The 18,424-nt window shown below is 37.5% G+C and overlaps 1 long non-coding RNA gene across 1 annotated transcript; it reads right to left on the bottom strand.

Annotated features, from left to right (window-relative positions):
* Positions 1-2,028: 2,028 nt before the first annotated feature.
* LOC136750542 (uncharacterized) lies at positions 2,029-17,805 on the bottom strand. Its single transcript, XR_010816889.1, has 2 exons — positions 17,614-17,805; positions 2,029-3,256 (listed from the first exon to the last, which is right to left on the bottom strand). It is a non-coding gene; the product is annotated as an uncharacterized LOC136750542 (long non-coding RNA).
* Between the last annotated feature and the right edge of the window lie 619 nt (positions 17,806-18,424).

Genomic DNA, 18,424 nt, shown 5'->3' with positions numbered 1-18,424 from the left:
TCAGAGGTCTAGTGGAGTCCATGCCTCGATGGGTCAGGGCTGTTTTGGCGGCAAAAGGTCGACCTACACAATATTAGACAGGTGGTCATAATGTTATGGTTGATCAGTGTGTATACATACATACATACATAAGTTTGATTAATATTATATCCTGTAATAATTACCAATAATTAGCGATCTAATTCTTCCCTATGCTGAACTTCAGGGAGTGCCTTAAAACAAGTAAGAGTCACTGGTAATTTCACTTGTTTTCTGCTTTCTGTTTCATGTTTTGCTTTATTCTTTATTCCTATTCCTACCTACATTCTGTGAATTATTTCTGCAAAATCTAGTTTCTGAAGGACCAGGAAATGTACAGGGGGAAGCAAATTATTGTTGCAATAACCACCTTCATGGATGTCATTAAGTTAAGGAGTTTGTCAGATATAATCCAATGACTTCTAAACTTTATATTCTGATTGGGAATGTACATGAGCTGAAGGCATACATAAATACATTTATTTACATATTGAAATATCTGGTTATGTGAAAACTATAGGCCTACTGGTTATCTGTGTTTAACTGAGCAGCCATGACTTGATAGCTGCAACCTATCACAAATCATAAAATGGAGTAGGCCCAAACACACCACCTTGTTTAAATGTGTTTTGTTTTATGCTATAGTAGCACTGGTTCTATGGGGATTAGAGGACAATTCTACTGTTTTGTAATGTATAAAACCTTACCGGATCCACAATCTGACAAATTCCAATACTTGACTCTGTAACTAACCCAGAAGAGGGTAGTTGTTGTTTTCCAGAATGTCTTAAAAAGCTCTCTGGGAATAACACACTATTAACTAGGTAACACACCAGTGAAAGGAGCAGTTAGGCCTCTCTGTGTAGGCCCTTGTTCATTTTTTCTTTCATACCACTGAAAAAAAATCTCATTCCTGTTAGAAATTGCCCTCCCAGCCCCCCTCTAATGTCAGTGGCTTGTGGGGGCTGATATCATTTTTCGATTTGATTTCTTCTCTTCGGTTCTGTATGGGATTGAGTGAGCTAAGAGTTCCTCCTGTCCCCAAAACCTCTGGCACAATTGCACTGTCCCAGGAGTGAATAGTGGTGGGGAAGCCATACAAAGCTATGAGACCAAAACTCTCACGGTAACTGCTGGCATGGTGCCTGTCCACAGAAAAGTGGCATTGTCCTTCGCCTCTCATGAAAACACCACTCAGACTTTTAACCATTTATTTGATGAAGGGAAAAGGCAATAAAAAAATCTGAATTCAAATGACTTAACGGTTAACTATGAGCTGCTGACTTCTTTATTTATATGTATGTATATATATATATATATATATATATATATATATATATATATATATATATATATAATGTATGTATTTGTGACTTTTGATGATCTGATTGAGGATAAAAGTCTCGTGTGTTTGGTTTTTGTTTGAACTGGAAGCAGACACACACATGCACACATACACACAGACCTCCTTTGATTTTAAAACATGAAATGTGTTGTGAAGCCTGTAGAGCTAAGGATTACCATCCTTATAATAATGTAGACCTATTTCTTGTTAGAGTCGGAATGTAAAATTTCAGGGAGATGTCAACTCTTAAAGAGCATATTTAATAGGAAAAAAATAAAACAAAACTGTACTTAACTGTGTTCTTTTCAAAGTGTGCCCATCATACTTGAACTGCCCCTAAATATAATCTTGCAATGTATTTTGTACTTCTCTTAAAGTGGTATATTGTATTTTCTTACTCCTGCTGTATTATGTTTCTCAAAATGTGTGTATTTTGTGGGTAAAGGTGTCTGCTATGAAATAAGTTATAATAAATTACAACACATACTAATTGGACCTTACCCAGATACAGGAGAGCAGGAAAATGCCTGTGACCGCAAGGAGAATAATTATTTGAGAGGCCGAATAGAAAACAGAATGCTTGGAAAATCAACAAAGTACTATATGTCTGAACATCAGTTATCAACATGTAATAGTCTCTCCAAGAAAACACACCAAACTAAAGGTAAATTGCAAATGGTTTTACTTTGAAAACAATCCTTAATGTGATGAAGAAACCAAACCAATAAACATCAAAATACATTAATTATTGTCTCTAATGGAAAGACTAACATGGTCATACAGTGCATTAGTTTACAATGGTTATTTTACAACAATAACATTCAGTTTTATCATATGAGAGGTTCGTGAATCCAAAGAAATGGATCAGTGTACCAGACAATTATGTTTCTTCTTGTCAACAAAATGTCTTTGTGTATCCCTCAAGGAAGGCAATAGACTGTATAGTTATCACCTGAATAGGATGTAATCCCTCCCACCAAACTATACAACCTACTACCTCATCTCGTGGGACACCACAGGCTTCTCGCTTTGGCCTAGACTTTCACCTGGCTTCTGTGACGGGGGGGGAATGAAGCATGAATGTGTGGAAAAGCAAAGTCCGCTCAAAATTAGCTCAAGCATCCTCTACTTCAAAATGCATAATCTACCAAGTTCCCAAATCTACGTGTTATCGGCAATGAAAAGCAGCTGGCTGAGAAGAGGTTGAGCTCATGGGAAATACATAAAAATATAAAAGAGGCCACACTCAAATACATAAAAACTCACTGTGTTGACTGTTACAATGCGTTTTCATCACATTTTAAGTGATTCAATCAAAATAAAGACCCAGTACCCAGCAAGCAAAAAGCTACCATCATGCAGTACCCAGCAAGCAAAAAGCTACCATCATGTCAAGGTTACAAAATTAGAGGAGACCAGTTGGGCCATCTAACTCTTTGGATTGTTAAAAGGTTCAATGATTATGTCCAGCCATTTCGTAAAGGAACCTATATAGGCTGCTGCTTCAGCATGGCTTGGTAGACTCCCAACACCCTTTGTGAATAGAAGTGCTATCTGTTTTCAATCTCCAAAGTTTATTTTTAATCAGTGCATGGGTCAAAGATTAGAGTTCATTCTAAGCTTGTTTTTTCTTTTTGTCTTCATGTCAAAACCATTAGATGCACAACTACAAACTGCATGTTGGGATACCAAAGTCTTGGTCACTGTGCAGACCTCCTTTTTGATTGGTTGCTCCGACGTGGGCAGACGACTTGACTGTCTCCTTAGGAAAGACAGTAGATTGTATAGTTATCTCAGAGGGAGGACACGAACCCCACAACTATTCAATCTACTACCTCAGCCCCAAGGACAGCATCAATACCACAGCAAGGCAACGGCAGAGATTCCCCATTCCTGAATAGAAAAAGCAGAATGGTTAGTTGACTCAAGACTCTTCCCATTCTGAAGACATGGACACCTTGAGAAGCCGAGAAGCTAAGATTTTCCAACACAGAAAAACACAATGTGTTCTTGCTAAGACACCAACATTTATTCAGATGTGACATGTAACTGAATGGCCTTTCTGATTCCGATCAAATATTTCCAAGGACAGTTTTGTTTTGTGTGTCATGCAATTTCTGTGATTCTGTGATGTATATTTCTCTGGATTGTCTTGAACAGACACAGATATTTGTGTAACTGGTATAAAAAAGGTTAAACACAGCTACCGAGCCCTTAGGATGGATTTGTTTAAATGTATAAGTGAATACAGTGTGTGTGTGTATGTAAATACACACATACATTCAAATACACCATACAATATTTACGCTCAATGATATTTGCAGCATGATATGGTCTTATTAAGCATCGGGACTCACAAAAATGTATATATCACTGCAGTTTTTGGAATCATTTCAGGTGCTGTTCGACGCCCTTGTGTTCAAGAACACGGAGACATCCCCAAAGCAACTAAACAAAGAATTTGGCAAAGGACTTGCATCGATTTACCATGGGTGAGTTTTTTTGTTTTTGTTTTTTTAGGGGGGTGGGTTCGCTTTAAGCCTGGGCCTGGGTTCAAAACCAGGACTTAGTCATAAAAGCTTAGTAACTGCTAGACAGCAAATACCGAAAAGAAAAAAAAAAAAAAAAAAAATCCTTGGAAAACAGTCAGTCCTGAACAGTAAGTAAGGACCAAGAAAAAAGCTAAGTCATAAAAAAGACCACCCCTTTTAAAGAGCTAACAGCTAGGTACATCATGACTAGAGAAAGAACCCCTCCCTCCCAAAAAAATAGCAACATTATCATGTTTACAGTAGCGGAATGAGAGAGAAAAAGAGAGGAAAAAACAAAACAAAAACAGTCACCACAGAAATGCACTAATTTGTGAAAGCCCAAAGCGTAACTCACTGGCATCCAGAAAGGTTGGCATGTGATACAGAAAGCTGCACGACTCTTGCCAGGAATTAATGCCCATTTCGTCAAAACTGGGCTGATTCCAGCACGACGACCCTGCGGAAGCTTGCTGTTTAACAGGCAGAAGTAAACAGCTGAATTTCAACATGGCTTCCCCCAGCTGCCTCCCCAAAGCCTGCACAAAGCACTGATTCTGTTCTCCGAAAACAAAATGGCCACGCTTCAGCCATTTTAGAAGGCTGGGGCTCAGCACTCCAAAAAATGACAACATCTGTAGGTCATACTTGTCAACTGGCCCCAGTTCCAAAGTGTACGGCCTGGGTGTTTCTGGTTAAAGCTTACCTGTTCTTCCCCCCTTTTTTTATACACAGGAGAAAATAAAATGGATATGTTCTAAAATGCCAAAGGCAGCTCAGAGTGGGTAGGACCACACTTGTTTATCTTTTATCTAGGCGCAGCTCAGATGTGCTCTTCCATTTTGATATTACCATTTGTGACGTGGTGCACTTTAAGGCCAGGCCTTTGATTTGTCACCTTTGTGGTTGATCTAGTGGATCCTGAGTAGAGCTAACTGCCAGAAGTGAGTTTTACAACTCTTGAAGTGTGAAATACATCAGCACACAGCTACAGTAACCAGCTGGCCAGAATTAAGTGGATACAAATGTTTAGAGCAAATCTGTTTATGCAACATGATCAGGGTGTAAATTATATAAGCGTGGAGATGCATTTGAACAGTTGTAGGCTGTAGTGTATTGTCCAGATTAGATCTGTATGTGCCATTCATATTCAAAGCACTTTCTTTTCCAGTAAACAATAACAGGGTGGGGGGCAACAGAAACCTTTAGATTGCAGATTTTCACTTTTCAAAGGTTGTGATATAGAATTCGTTCTTTTCATGACAGGAGTGATTTTGAACGTTGTCTTTCTGTCTATGTCTATCTTCTAACTAAATCCTACATTTGCAACTTATTCCCTCCCACAAAACTGAGAATTTGGAACCTTAAACAGCCTACAAATGAAACCTGAATATTAATTTGTTCACTATTTTACCCATTGAAATAAATAAGTTTAAATAAATGTGGTTCCAGTATAGGCCTCTTTGTTCCTAGATTAAGCATAATTACGGTCATAATTTTACATAAGTTAGTTCAGCTATACGTTTTTCTGTAGCACGTTGATGCTGCATTAGCTTTGTTTAGAAATTTGGGAAGTCCGTGTTAAATCAGAGAACTATATTGTATATTCCCCTTTCGGACACAGGGAAGCATTTTACTAGAAAAGGTTTGTACGGCCATATATGGAAGAGAGTGGAGTGACAGTAGCAAAATGCTGACATAAGCGTGCTGCTTCTTTGATCCCTACAATGTGACAATTGCTTAAGCTTGGAAAAAAAGAAAGTTAAAATATGCATTTTATAAAACTTTTTATATTCTCTGCAGGGGGGAGGGCGGTGGTGCCATAGTCAATATTCAGCAGCTGAAACTCTCCATTTGGTCCTGTTATGGTAGATGGGGTTAAAAGAGGGGCCCATTGATGGGAGAAGGGCCGCTTTGCATACATTAGCATGAGAACCAGAGTCGCTGAAAGGCACCAGAGTAATTCATTAACATTCAGGATTCCTCTTTGGCCTAATTAACACGGACATTGATTGAAATGTTTTGGCAAGGAATTAGGCTACATTAGAACAGGTTCATGTTCAGTGGGGCGGAAAGAAAAGGCAGCAGGGCAGGGGGGTGGAGGCGTTTAATTGAGATGTTGAATTAATTAGACCCTGAATGGTATCAAACGGCTCCGAGTGGCCACTGCGCGGTGACGGGACGGGCAACAACGGAAACGTATTTAACTTTTATTCAAATGAAGTGTGTGACAGAGGGACATTTTCTATTCTAAAATAGTGGGCGACGATCTGTTTTTGTTTGTTTCTGTTTGTGGCAATACAAAGGAGTTTGGAGTACATTCTTAAAAAATGCAGATAAGATACGTACTTATTAAAAAAAAATACCAGAAGGGAGACACCAAGCGTAAGCGTACTGAGAAAATGCTTTCCTTTTCCCAAAGGAAGGTAAATGCATGGCACTTTCTCACTGTTCAGTATGCCTAGTATATGTATGGATATGCTTAGTATAGTACTGCATGGTTATTTTCCTTCAGTGTTCCTGGCATTCTTTCTTTTCACACCCTTTTGGCTGCAAACATCAGTGCTTGTTTAGGCTAAACAAATCCAATGGTGTGCACTAATGTACGTACACCATACTTCTAATCAAATATCATTCTTATGTCTGCCTGAGACTCCTTGACCCTTTCTGAAACCCTTCGACTCGGTGTGCTTTAATACACTGTACTCTGCTCTGTCACCGTACACACTATGTAGCATAAAGTCATAGCTATGGACATCCTGTTAAAATGAAATTGACTTAAAACAGCAACCCCCTGCTTTGCAAAGTGGATCAAAGCAACTAGACTGGCGATGGAGCTTTTTTAGAATTATTGCTGATAAGGAGGTAGATTCTTTTTTTATAATTGGACTTCTATGTCCCTAATTTGCAGCCCTTCTCCTGCTCTGATTATGAAGACAATGCACATTTGGAATCACAGGCTGGTGGGTAAATTTGCATACTTGGGGAATTTGAAGGTTATAGGAATGTGCCCGACACTAGACCAGTACTAAGCAGTTTTTCATTGCAGAAGTGTCTGGAAGAGCTTGCACCTGCTGGCATTACGTAATACATAATTGCTTTTGCAGCAGAAGGTGGCTAGAAATAGTTATCGATTGACCCATTATTTACCTGTTGCAATAAGAAAAACATAGCCAATATAAACATAAGAAACCCTCGCTAGGCAGTGTTTACCTACATTTAACAGTATTAGAAAATGTTAATAAAAACATATCCAAATATCCACCCACAACAAAGATGCATTTCCTTACTCTTTCTCTTGTAATATCGACTGTAAGTTTCAATGGGGGCTGAGTAAAGCTATTTTGAGCTTAGCCCTCTGTCTCTAACACTATCATCTAAGAGCATATTGGTATTCTGCACAAAGCTGTTCATCAAATCTGACCTGTGCTTTAATTTACCTTGTTAATTTCTGTTAAATAGTGGGTAAATCGATAGTTAATGCATGTAGAGTAGCGTACCTGATGGACATTGTCTGAAGGTTATTAGGTTCAAGCAGATTGTGTATTTTCAAGTATTTGGACTTCGGTGAACATGCTGAAGAATGTCAATGCCACATATAGGCTATAAAACTAGCAATAACAGGGAAATTCATTATAAATGCATTATTTAAGAACTGGCTTAATAAGCATTCAACAAAAAAAAAACTTCCGTAATTACAGTTTTGCGGAACCAAAAAACACTAATGAAAAACAATAGACTTTGATCGCTGTCTGACTAATATATTATCAAACCAAGTGATTGACATTTATTCCTCTCTACTTCTTCCGTTTTCAAAATGAGATCATCTCGCACTCTCTCCAGTTAAGACTGTATTCATTTTGTAATGTTTCTGGCTTCCTACAAAAGTGTTTAAAATTGAAGTTCACCCATTATAAATGTATTACCCTGCAAACATTGACAAGATGCCAGACATTCTGTATTTGATTTAGCTAGCATTGTAAATCCCATTGCTTCTTTTGGTTGAATAGCATGAAATGCATCATGTCCCATCCCATTACATTGCATAAATAATAGCGTTTACATTAATTTTATACACGAGCATTATTTCAGCCAATGGAAATTACTGTTTGTTTATTTAGTGAATGACCACTCTGAAATACTGCAGTCTAACAAACTCTATTTTGTATTGTTATTTAAAGATTTTCCAAAAGGATGAGTCTTAGACCAACTGAGGTGTTACAAACCTTGCCACCAGTTACTAGTTTTTATTTTTTACCAAGTAGCTATTGTGCTAAAAGGGTCTGTAGGCTTTTTTGTGGCCTTCTCTGTTAGCTTATCGGCAGCCTTGACTGAACGGCACGCTTAAATTTGCCTCCACCTCTGCTCATTCTACCAGGGCTACAAAACAGGAAATGTTTTTCTGAGCAGATTTCCTTTTCTCTTTTTCTCTGTACAAGATGACAGTACTTATGGATAGATGGCTGCCTGCCTTTAACAATGGCCATAGAACTGGTCCGCTTCATTTGTCAGAACGGGAGGGGGTTGGAGTGAGCAAACAGAATTGAATGAGAAGGATTGGAAAAAAGAGAGAACCCGCGAGCTTATTGTTGGGTGTTGGGAGATCATGTTCGACAGCAGGACATGTCCATAGGCCATGATGGGAAAGTACTACATTTCCCTGTAATGAAATGGTGCATACTTCTCTTGTATCTTATATTTGGAGTATAATTTAAAATGCAACTTCAGAAAGATTTCCCTGAATTCATGTAATTGATATACACTCAGCATACAGATTTAGTCTGGGGGAGGGGGTTGACAACAATTCTGAGAAGCCATTAGGAGAGCTTTGCCTGCTAATAGAAGGCCCAGTTCCATAGTTTTCCACAGATTACCAACTCTACAGTAACTGCCCCACAGCCCAGTCTCTCAGTCCCCTCCCCATTCACAGTTGCTTGACACCGATGGCTCAGCGGCTCAACCAGCTACTACAGTCCCCATGATTCCCACCAAATACATATTATTAAACTGTTCGGATGGTGTTTTCTGGGTGTGGCTCTAGCAGGACACTAACTGAGGTGATCGATGGTTAAAACTGAAATACAGCTGCCATCTGTATGGATTAATCAGCACTGTGGGAAGAAATGAGGGAATCTGGGAGGGAAACGAGTAATTTTTCACTTTTCAAGTGGTGTTTTCCCTCATGTCTTCCCACACCTTGTTGTTTTATCAATCCAAACTGTTCCTCCCATAATGTGTCATCTGAACAGTACAAATACAATAAGGATGCCTTTGAAAAACTCAGCACAGTGAGCTTGCATCATGCCAGACAATACAGACTGTGAGTAAACCTGCCAGCGTTTATTTGTCTCTCAAACAGTTTTACTTGAATGGATTTCATGTCAAAGTGCTTTGAAGAGCTAAGTTAAAGCAGAACAGTCTAGAGAAATAGACCATGCAGGCTAGCAGCAAACAACATACATCAAACTATCAGCTTTTTGTTCTCAGTCATTTTATGTGGGATGAATCAAAGCTGAATTACTTCAAATTCAGTTGACCAGGAGACTTCTGAAATGCTGTGAGTTTGTTCTTGCCAAGATAGTTTTCCAAACATAAGTACAATATTATAATCCATCTTAAAACGACCACTCGGTATCAATGGCACTTTTTGCATTGGATTTAAAATATCTTCTTCAGACCATTATTAAGACTAGGTTTCATTTTATGTAGAAATATGTACAAAACATATCTAACTTAATCTCTATGAGTGTGCTTATCTACATAATGAATGTGTGGTCTCTGATTTGTACCATTTGTGAGTTATTATAATAACTCCCATTTCCCTAAAATGCTATTTATGTTTATTTTCTTTAGAATTTTGCGGAGAGGGTTGGATCTGGCATTAAATTAATCCATTATTTAATCAGTTTTAGAGGAACATTTGTATTCCACACAGTACCGACACTCCTTACGAACCACCATATTTGCAGTTAATGGTGAATAATTTAACATGTATTCCCTGCCAAATAATAAAACAAAAAACATCAAAAATACTACTAGAATAACACGTGAAGAACTAAGACAATGGTGTCTTCAATGCAAGCTCAAAAAAAAAAAAAACAACAACACATCAGGGGCATCTACACATTGAAATGCATCTTGCAGCGAAATACATAGATAAACCAAATCTTCTCAGTAACAATCAGAGAAGGTATGGACACCATCCAGAGCCAAGGAAAGATGCCAAGCAGGTGCATTCTCAAAGGGAAATTCACTAAATCTCACACACACACATAAGGGCTTGCGTAAACCCTTTTTAATCAACACAAATGCGTTCACAATGCCAGAAAAAACAGCAAAACACAGATGAAAGCGAAAATCAAGCAGACATTTAAAAAAAATAAAAGAAAATAAAAGAATGTTATCTCATATTGAAGGTTTAACCCTGGCTCACAAGAGGCCCCATTTTTTTTCTTCTGGTACGTAGTAAAGAAAATGGCTGCCATGCTGGATTTGATATATTTGTTTTAAAACATCTATATCTACATATTCACAGTCTTACAGCAGTGCTCACCCAGACCTTTTTGTATGATACATTTTGCATTAAATAATAATAAAAATAAATCTAAGAATATATTTGTTCTTGTCAGAAGTAAAAATCCAAACCAAAAACAAACAAAAGGCCATTTGTCAGTCAAACAGGATGTTACAGCCAGCCCTAATGATGGGGGGAAAAAAACACGTCTATGAGCCGATGAAATGATCAATCAATATAATAACATGAAATATTAAGTGTGGGTGATGGAAGCACCTGAAAAAAATCCAAAATACCTATCGTTAAGTCGAAGTTTGTCCTCTGGAACCCGAGTGCTGGGTAACGACAGCGATTGTGAAAGAGACGATTGGTACACAGTCTTATTTTTTCCCTTCTCTGAGCGTGGTGCCAAGAAATGGGCAGCGTCTGCATGCCAGGCTGAATTTCAATGAACAAAAAAAAAAAAGAAAAAAGGAGGTGGTGTTGGTAAGGAAGGGGGGGGTTGGGGTGGTAGTGAGAGTGGCAGGGAGGATTGGCGGTCTAACAGAAAAAGCCTGTAATATCTCCAGCCTTTCCATTAAAAAAAAAAAAAAAAAGACAGGAGCCTAGACAATGAAACACTGCACTGCACTAATTTTGGGGTATTCCCTTTACGAAACCTTGCTTGGCGCGACAGTAACCCAAAATAAAGCTGGATTCTGGTGAAAACATTACTTGTGTGAAATTAAAAATGACAAGACTTGCCTTGCAGGCCTGTAATTAACAATTTGCCTTGACGGTTGGCAGCATTTTGCCTTTTTGCCTTTATATTGTTTTCCCTCAAAGGTGTTTTAGTATTAATTAATTAATGTATTTATTTTTGCCTTTTTGAGAAAATTAAAGAGGTTGGCATAGCTTTTTGGTCGCCATCAAGTACTTTTGTTCTCCAACGTGACCTGCATAATTAACTTGAATATATCGTATTAGTAAAGAAAACAGCTTGATTTCCTTAAAGTTAACAAAAAAAGGTATAAAAGTCCTTCCCCTAAGCAGTCTTTAACAATCCTGTTTCAGAATGTCCAACCCCCCTAAAACATGATGGATGTTAAAATGTAAATCAATTTAAAAATAAACAAATCACACCATACTAGGTTGGCACTGTTTTTGTGTGACACTCTTTGACTATTGCAGCCTACAATGACAATAAAACAAAAGCTGTATTTTCTGCTTTTTTATGGTTATGAATAAGGTGTATTATGTGGTTAACCTTTGATAAATGGTATTGATCAACTCAGGCCATAATTCTGTATTATACATCTCATAAACCTTGGAAAATTAATATTTTACTATTCTTCTAGAAAATGACAAAAAACAAATCTTGTTTGTGAATAATCTCAATTGTTAATTGAGAATGTATTGTTTCTTTAAAAAAAGACTCTAAATTATATTTAGTTATCCCTGTTTGTTACTTGTCATTTCAGTGGAAGAAAGCTCGATATGTAAACCACGCATATGTCAAGTTGCTTATATATTTATGCATTTTTTGGCTAGTTACATTTTACAATGAAGGTTTCTGTATTTTTTTATTATTTTTTTTACAGTTAATAACTTCACACATATTGGTGACTTATGCATTGTTTTTGTTTAGCTTCCTGCACTCTTCTAGGTTAATTTATCTGAATTCCAATCAACTATTTCAACACATACGATAATTACAACAGGCCCAAACGAGTCAATTTTTAGCCAGCTGCTTTGTGTCAGATATACAGTAAAGCAGTTCCCATTTCAGTTAGTTGATAACAGCTGTGCAAAACTGGCTTACATTTGTGTTAAACAGCCAGCAGCCCAGGCGAACTTAAAATATCACATAGCTGATGCACTTTGTAGGTACAAAAACAAACAACACTTGTAGATTCGATAACCAACGCAGAGAAGTCATACCATTTGAATCCCTTGCATCCTGCTTTAACTGCTAAACTAGTCCTTTAATTGGTATATAGGTAAAAACAACAAGTAATAACTATGTAGTTACAAGCTAACTACTGCTACTGAATACTGAAATGGTATAATATACATCCAGTAATAAAATACCAATACCAAGATACTAAGATACCAATTTAAATTGTTGTTCCTTTTTCAAAATATCTGCCAAAGCACTCTGTATGAACAATACGTTTGCATTCTCAGTGATATGGCCAGTTTAAAAGGGAAGGGGCAAATTATATCAGGCCCCTGATTTGTCACGTGTTTATGAAAAATAAATAATATATATATTAGCAAAACCTACCTCAACCTCGACCAGGCCTCTTTCCCTTTCCTTGTTGTTAACGCCCACTTTTAGCGGTCCCACTGTCATTTCTATTTTAAATGCACAAATTGTAATTGTCCAGTGTGCTTGTTTATTGAAGACGTCTTGAGCAATTTCTTTAGGCCTGCTGTATTAACATGCCTCCAAAGGATTGTCCTCTACGTCGGTAAAATACTTTGAAGCAGCAAGCTTTGTTGGTTTGAACAGTATGATTCATACAGTCTGAGGGCCGTGTCATCACTAGCATGAAGTGAACGCCTTGCTTGCAAAATAACACAGACCTTGCAACAGGAAGTTTCACTAACACTGACCTTGTTTGACTTCATCCTGTGGTCTCTGGAGGGTTCACTTCAGCATACCTCCCCCAATCAACGAAGCAGCAGACACATCTCGTTTATCACAAAATATGTATGTGAAAGAAATTCAGATATTTCCCTTCATGCCTAGACCTAACTTCGCTGAGTGTCTTGGACTAATGTGGCTTGGCAAACCACATTCTAGCGATTTCACTCAGCTGTGACACATCCCCACTGGCCCAATCATGAAATCCAGCATTATCTTTATAATCATAACATATGACTTGTCAGATTTGGAGTTTGATAGTGTATGCAGCTCAGTTGTTAATATCTTATTCACTGTTAATAGCATACATGTTTTTTTGTTTTTTTTAAGTTGTCTGTAAATTTGAGTTCTTAAAATACCCAATCTGTGAATTCAAGGAACAATCATTACTTTGGGCAGTTTCAGAGTGGTAGATATTACATGTAGTGAACAACTCAACTTGATGAAGTCTTAAATGACTTCAAGATGTGCGTCTTCAAAAATGTCTAAGGCATTTCATATTTTATTACCAAGAACTGTCTCAGTCGCTATGGAATTACACTCCTCTGTTTCCCTTCGCCTAGTATTTTTTCTGCATTATTCTTGCGCAATTCTAATTAATTGTGACCCAAAATTTAAATATAAAGCTCTGAAATACTGGGCTCCTCACTCTGCAAATTTCACCACATCGTATGTCTTCATTCATGATCGAAACATGTGACTGACACATGTTTCTCAGAGAGGAACACGGCATCATTATATCCAGAAGAGTTAGTTCAAAAGGTTCGACTTGGGAGAAAGTGGCAGAAATATTTTAGTGACAATCACTGAAAATGTTTTGGGTGGGATCTAATGGATAAGAAGTCAGAAAAGAAAAGACGTCAGAGTAGCCCACATGAAAACGAGTTAATTATTATTACTATTATAATTATAGAAATTGGAAAAAAATAATTATACTATATTATTATTACATATTTCTACTACTACTGTTTTCTCATTTTGTAGACACCTTTATCTAAGGCAGCTTAGCCTATATATGTATAAGGCACTAATAAACAATGATTTACTGGTATTATAAGAGTAATAACATCACTGTAAAAATGCATCCACACATTACAGTGAATAACATTAAGGTATAATATGAGACCAGAATTCTCACAGCTGTAAACTAAGACAGATGAATGAGGGATCCCAGACTGTTGGACACACTGGGTAAACTGTATACAGCTAATAACAAAACAAGCATGGTTTACTAATAGTTCTACTCTAATAAGACTGTGTAGTATTTGTGATTTTGTCAATTTTTGGCCAAATATTTTGTGGACAGCTTTAAACCGATGCATCATCTAGCATTGGAAGACCTATTACTGATTATGAACGATTAAGCAGAATACTTTTTTTTTTACCAATTAACACAAACAGTTAAAATATATTTGTCAATTACGTGTGCAGAAAGATTTGTTTCTTCATATAGGGATGTTTTCACAGAACGGACCCTTGAAAGTAGTGATTTTGATTGTGTGTGTGTTCCTGTTTAAGCTGCAAAAAGTCATTCTGAAAAGAACCACTGATTTAGTAGACTGTACCAAAATCTGAGAGAAAAGGAGAAAATCCTTCTCTTAGTTTCAGAGATTAAATGAATTTCCAATGTTTCTGGACTTCTGTTGTGTCCCGTTGAGCACAAACCGTGAATGAGTGTGATTAAAGAGGGGGGGGGCTAAAAACAGGCGTCTCTATCCTTATGTCCTTCACATATTTATTTTTATTTTTTCCTGAGGCAAGACTGCAGGCTCCAACTATTTACATGTTTAAAGTCTGTCTTGCTTGATAAAACTTAAAGACTTTGTTCCCTGTACTGCAGTATCACTATAGCCCGAGGTGCACATACAAGAGCTAATTGTGAGAAATACAGTAAAAGCAGGAAGCAGGGCTAGCTGCTTTTAAAAAAAAAAAAAAGCATGAAACAACATGACAAGTTCATCTGAGGAGAGCCACGGGGAGGAGGAAGTGGATGATAAATTCAAGCTCAGAAAAACAACCCACTGCTATTTGCTCATTTTGGCTCCCACATGCGCGTTCATGCACGCACACACAATACACACACACACGCACACACACACAAACTGAACTGTCATTTCAGCCATTCACATATTGTATGTTACATTATTAACCCAGAAGTGTCCAAGATGACTTCAAAAAGGAATGAAAAGCAAAACGTTAACAAAAAGCAAAAGCCTTCAATGTAATAAGAAAAGAAAAGTTTTCAAGAAAGTATTTCAGACGTGCATATTTTAAAAAGTTCATGGGGGTGTTCAGTTTTTGTGTTTTTGGTTTTGTTTAAATTAAAAGTTATTTTATCAATATAAAAAATGGTGCAATTGGCCAGGCCAGGCATTTATTTTTTCTAATAGTCAAATACCTTAAGAAATACAGAGAGTTAAAGGAAGGAGACAACTGATGATAAACATGGTCTACACCTAGGGCCAAAGCCATTGATCATACTAAGCAATTGGCTATCGATAACAGCAAGAAGGTGTTTTAGGTCAGTTTCATTATTGGTAAATGGCCTTCACCAGTTTACTCTTTAAATGGTGAACTCCCAAAATTGGTTAAGACTGCTTTTGCGCTGTGCTATGGTCTTCAATGTCGACACAAAATGTAATTTCTATCTAGTATACGTTTTTATTTTTCCCTTATTCATAGGTGAACACAAATATATATCCCATATGCATTTATAAAGGTGATTTCCAGTTATAAATCATTGATTCTGATTTAAATGCATGGAGCGTCTGCTATATTTTTTACTGCAGATACTGTACTTCAAAAATACATCTGTACATTTATTATTTTAAAATGCCTATCTATGTAAAATACATAAATGTGTAATTTCGGATCAGTATATTATTATACTCTTATTCACGTTACCAATACATTGTTAAAAACCAACACGAGAACCTGAATGGAGGGAAAATTGGGGAAACGTGTGCGGAGGTGGGGAAGCGCCAAAAAATTTGAGGCCAAGCCCATCGATAAACAGTTCTGCTGACATCAGGACTCTCAAACTGGTTTCTACTGGATTTCTCGCATTTTCAAATGTTCAGCGCATGCTCGTATCAACCTTCGTTCTGCACTGCCATATTTAAAGAAAAATAAAATCATAACCTTGACAAACTGTAACATCACTGTTGTTTTTACCTCAAATCTCCATCCTTACCACATTGAATTAAAATATATAGATCTTTTATAAAAGCTCCGGAATACAGAATAGCAAGAAGCCAAATCTGGAAACTGGCAAACACACACGAGTTCTCAACATCACACCCCCTTTTTCTCTTGTTCTTTGTGTGTTTGTTTGTGTTGGTTTTAGCAATCTGCAACAGTAATTACATGCTAGGCTACACTCTCAAGGTTCGACACTGAAAAGAACTGTCCTTCAATGTGACAAAATATTAACAAGAGTTAATAAGCACTTCAAACAAAGATGGATTTTGTTAGCCATTTTTTCGGTGTTTTACAGACACTTATGAGTTGGCTTTCAAATTACAGAGCTAACAATTTCACAACAATTCATTTTGCAGCAATAACATAATGAAAACAAAATATATAGAAACTGAAAGACTTTGAAGAGTGAAAATGGTTTACAGGGAGTTAATGTAAGAAATATTCCTACTCTCGACATTCCGGAGATATTGGCGGCTTTTATTTATTTTATTATTTGAGTGCTGATCACATTCCTCAGTAGTTTGTATGGTAATTATGGTTAATATGTCTTCTTATTTATTAGCAAAATAACATCCATTAATGTTTTTTTTTTGTTTGTTTGTTTTTTTTAAATAAAATGTTAATTCAGCCAGTATCTAAGTTCAACCTTGGTTCTGGAATTCAACAAGGTTCCATGTTAGTCTTTCATGTCAGGAACGAGTCTATTTTTTCAAAGTGCAGGGACAAGAATTTGGCTAAGGAGTTTGATGTTTAGGCCGTCTTGACCACAGATTGAGAGTTTCTCATCCCCTCTAACCTCACACTTCTTTTGGTTTCCAAAATGACTAGGGCACAAGCCAGAAAATAAACAGATTGGCCTTTTGGTTTTTTTTCCTTTTTTTTTTGCTTTGGTGGCAGTTGTTGTTTTGTTTGAGATGAAAAGCCCCTCTGTATCATAAGACGGCTTCAAGAGAGCGTAAAAATAAATAAATAAATAAAATACGTGTGCATCGCAGCCACGCATCTCCTGTTTAGAGAAAATAAGTTAATTAAGGAAACCATAAAATTAGCAAGGGAGGAACTGAGGATGTTTAGCCCTTGCTGCTGCTATTATTATTATTATCTTCGTCATCATCATCGTTATTTTTTATCCTTTTTTTTTTTTGCTCTTTGATTTTTCCACCCCCCAGCGTTAATGGCGGACAATGATAGCAGGACACATTTTCGAGAAGAAGAAGAAAAAGGGGGTTAGGATGAAAGCGAGGAGGAATGAAGCAGTAGAAGGAGAGAGAAAAAATTGCCTCAAAAAAAGAGAGAGAAAATATAATTAATGAGAAAAGGGGACCTGAACTTGTGAGCAAATACAAAACAAAAAAAAACAAAAAAAGGAATTAAATACCTGGACTTGTTTGGAAAGGGAGTTTCGAGGATCTCCAAAAGGCGAAAAACACGACCAGGCCCCGTGGAGGCGGGAAGGCGCGGAGAGGAGAAACACGCTTGTCCCCCCTAGTTTAAGTCTGCGAGGGGAAGAGAGAGACAGGAGGGGCGCGCGCTCACGATAAAACCACACTCTTTAACAGGGGCTGTGGCTCCACTCTTAGCCAGCTTAGCGGCCTCTGCTTTACCCTGTAAATGTTTCTCTCTCTCTGCTTTCTCCCTGCCCATTTTGGCGGTGCTGCCAAGTGGGAGAGACACAGAGAGAGAGAGAGAGAGAGAGAGAGAGAGAGAGAGAGAGAGAGAGGGTGTGTGTGTGTGTGTGTGTGTGTGTGTGTGTGTGTGTGTGCGCGCGTTTGCGCGAGTAAGTTAGAGTCTAAGATAGAGCGAGCGAGCGAGAGAGAGAGCAAGAGGGGAAAGAGTTGGCACAGACACCCAGCCATAAAATAACCCTATCTCCTTTGCCCTGAATAGGCAATGTCATGCGACTGAGTGACAAGTCACATCTTTTGCATGTTAATTCTTTGAGGGAGACTGGTCCATCACAGCACACACCCCCACCCTGCTACTACCCCTCCTCACGCACACATCCATGTTCAATCCTGTACCACCACCACCTCCCCATAGACCATGCATAATTTAACAGATATACAGGGGATGGCAGATCATCTCTATAATAATAATAATCATTATTATTATTATTATTATTATTATTATTATTATTTTCAAGAAATAAAAATACTGGAAGCATTTTTAATGATGTGGCACATGGTACT

This window comes from Amia ocellicauda, chromosome 5 (assembly GCF_036373705.1).
Source record: "Amia ocellicauda isolate fAmiCal2 chromosome 5, fAmiCal2.hap1, whole genome shotgun sequence".
NCBI classification, from domain to species: Eukaryota; Metazoa; Chordata; class Actinopteri; order Amiiformes; family Amiidae; genus Amia; species Amia ocellicauda.
This window is presented reverse-complemented; position numbering and strand designations above follow the sequence as displayed.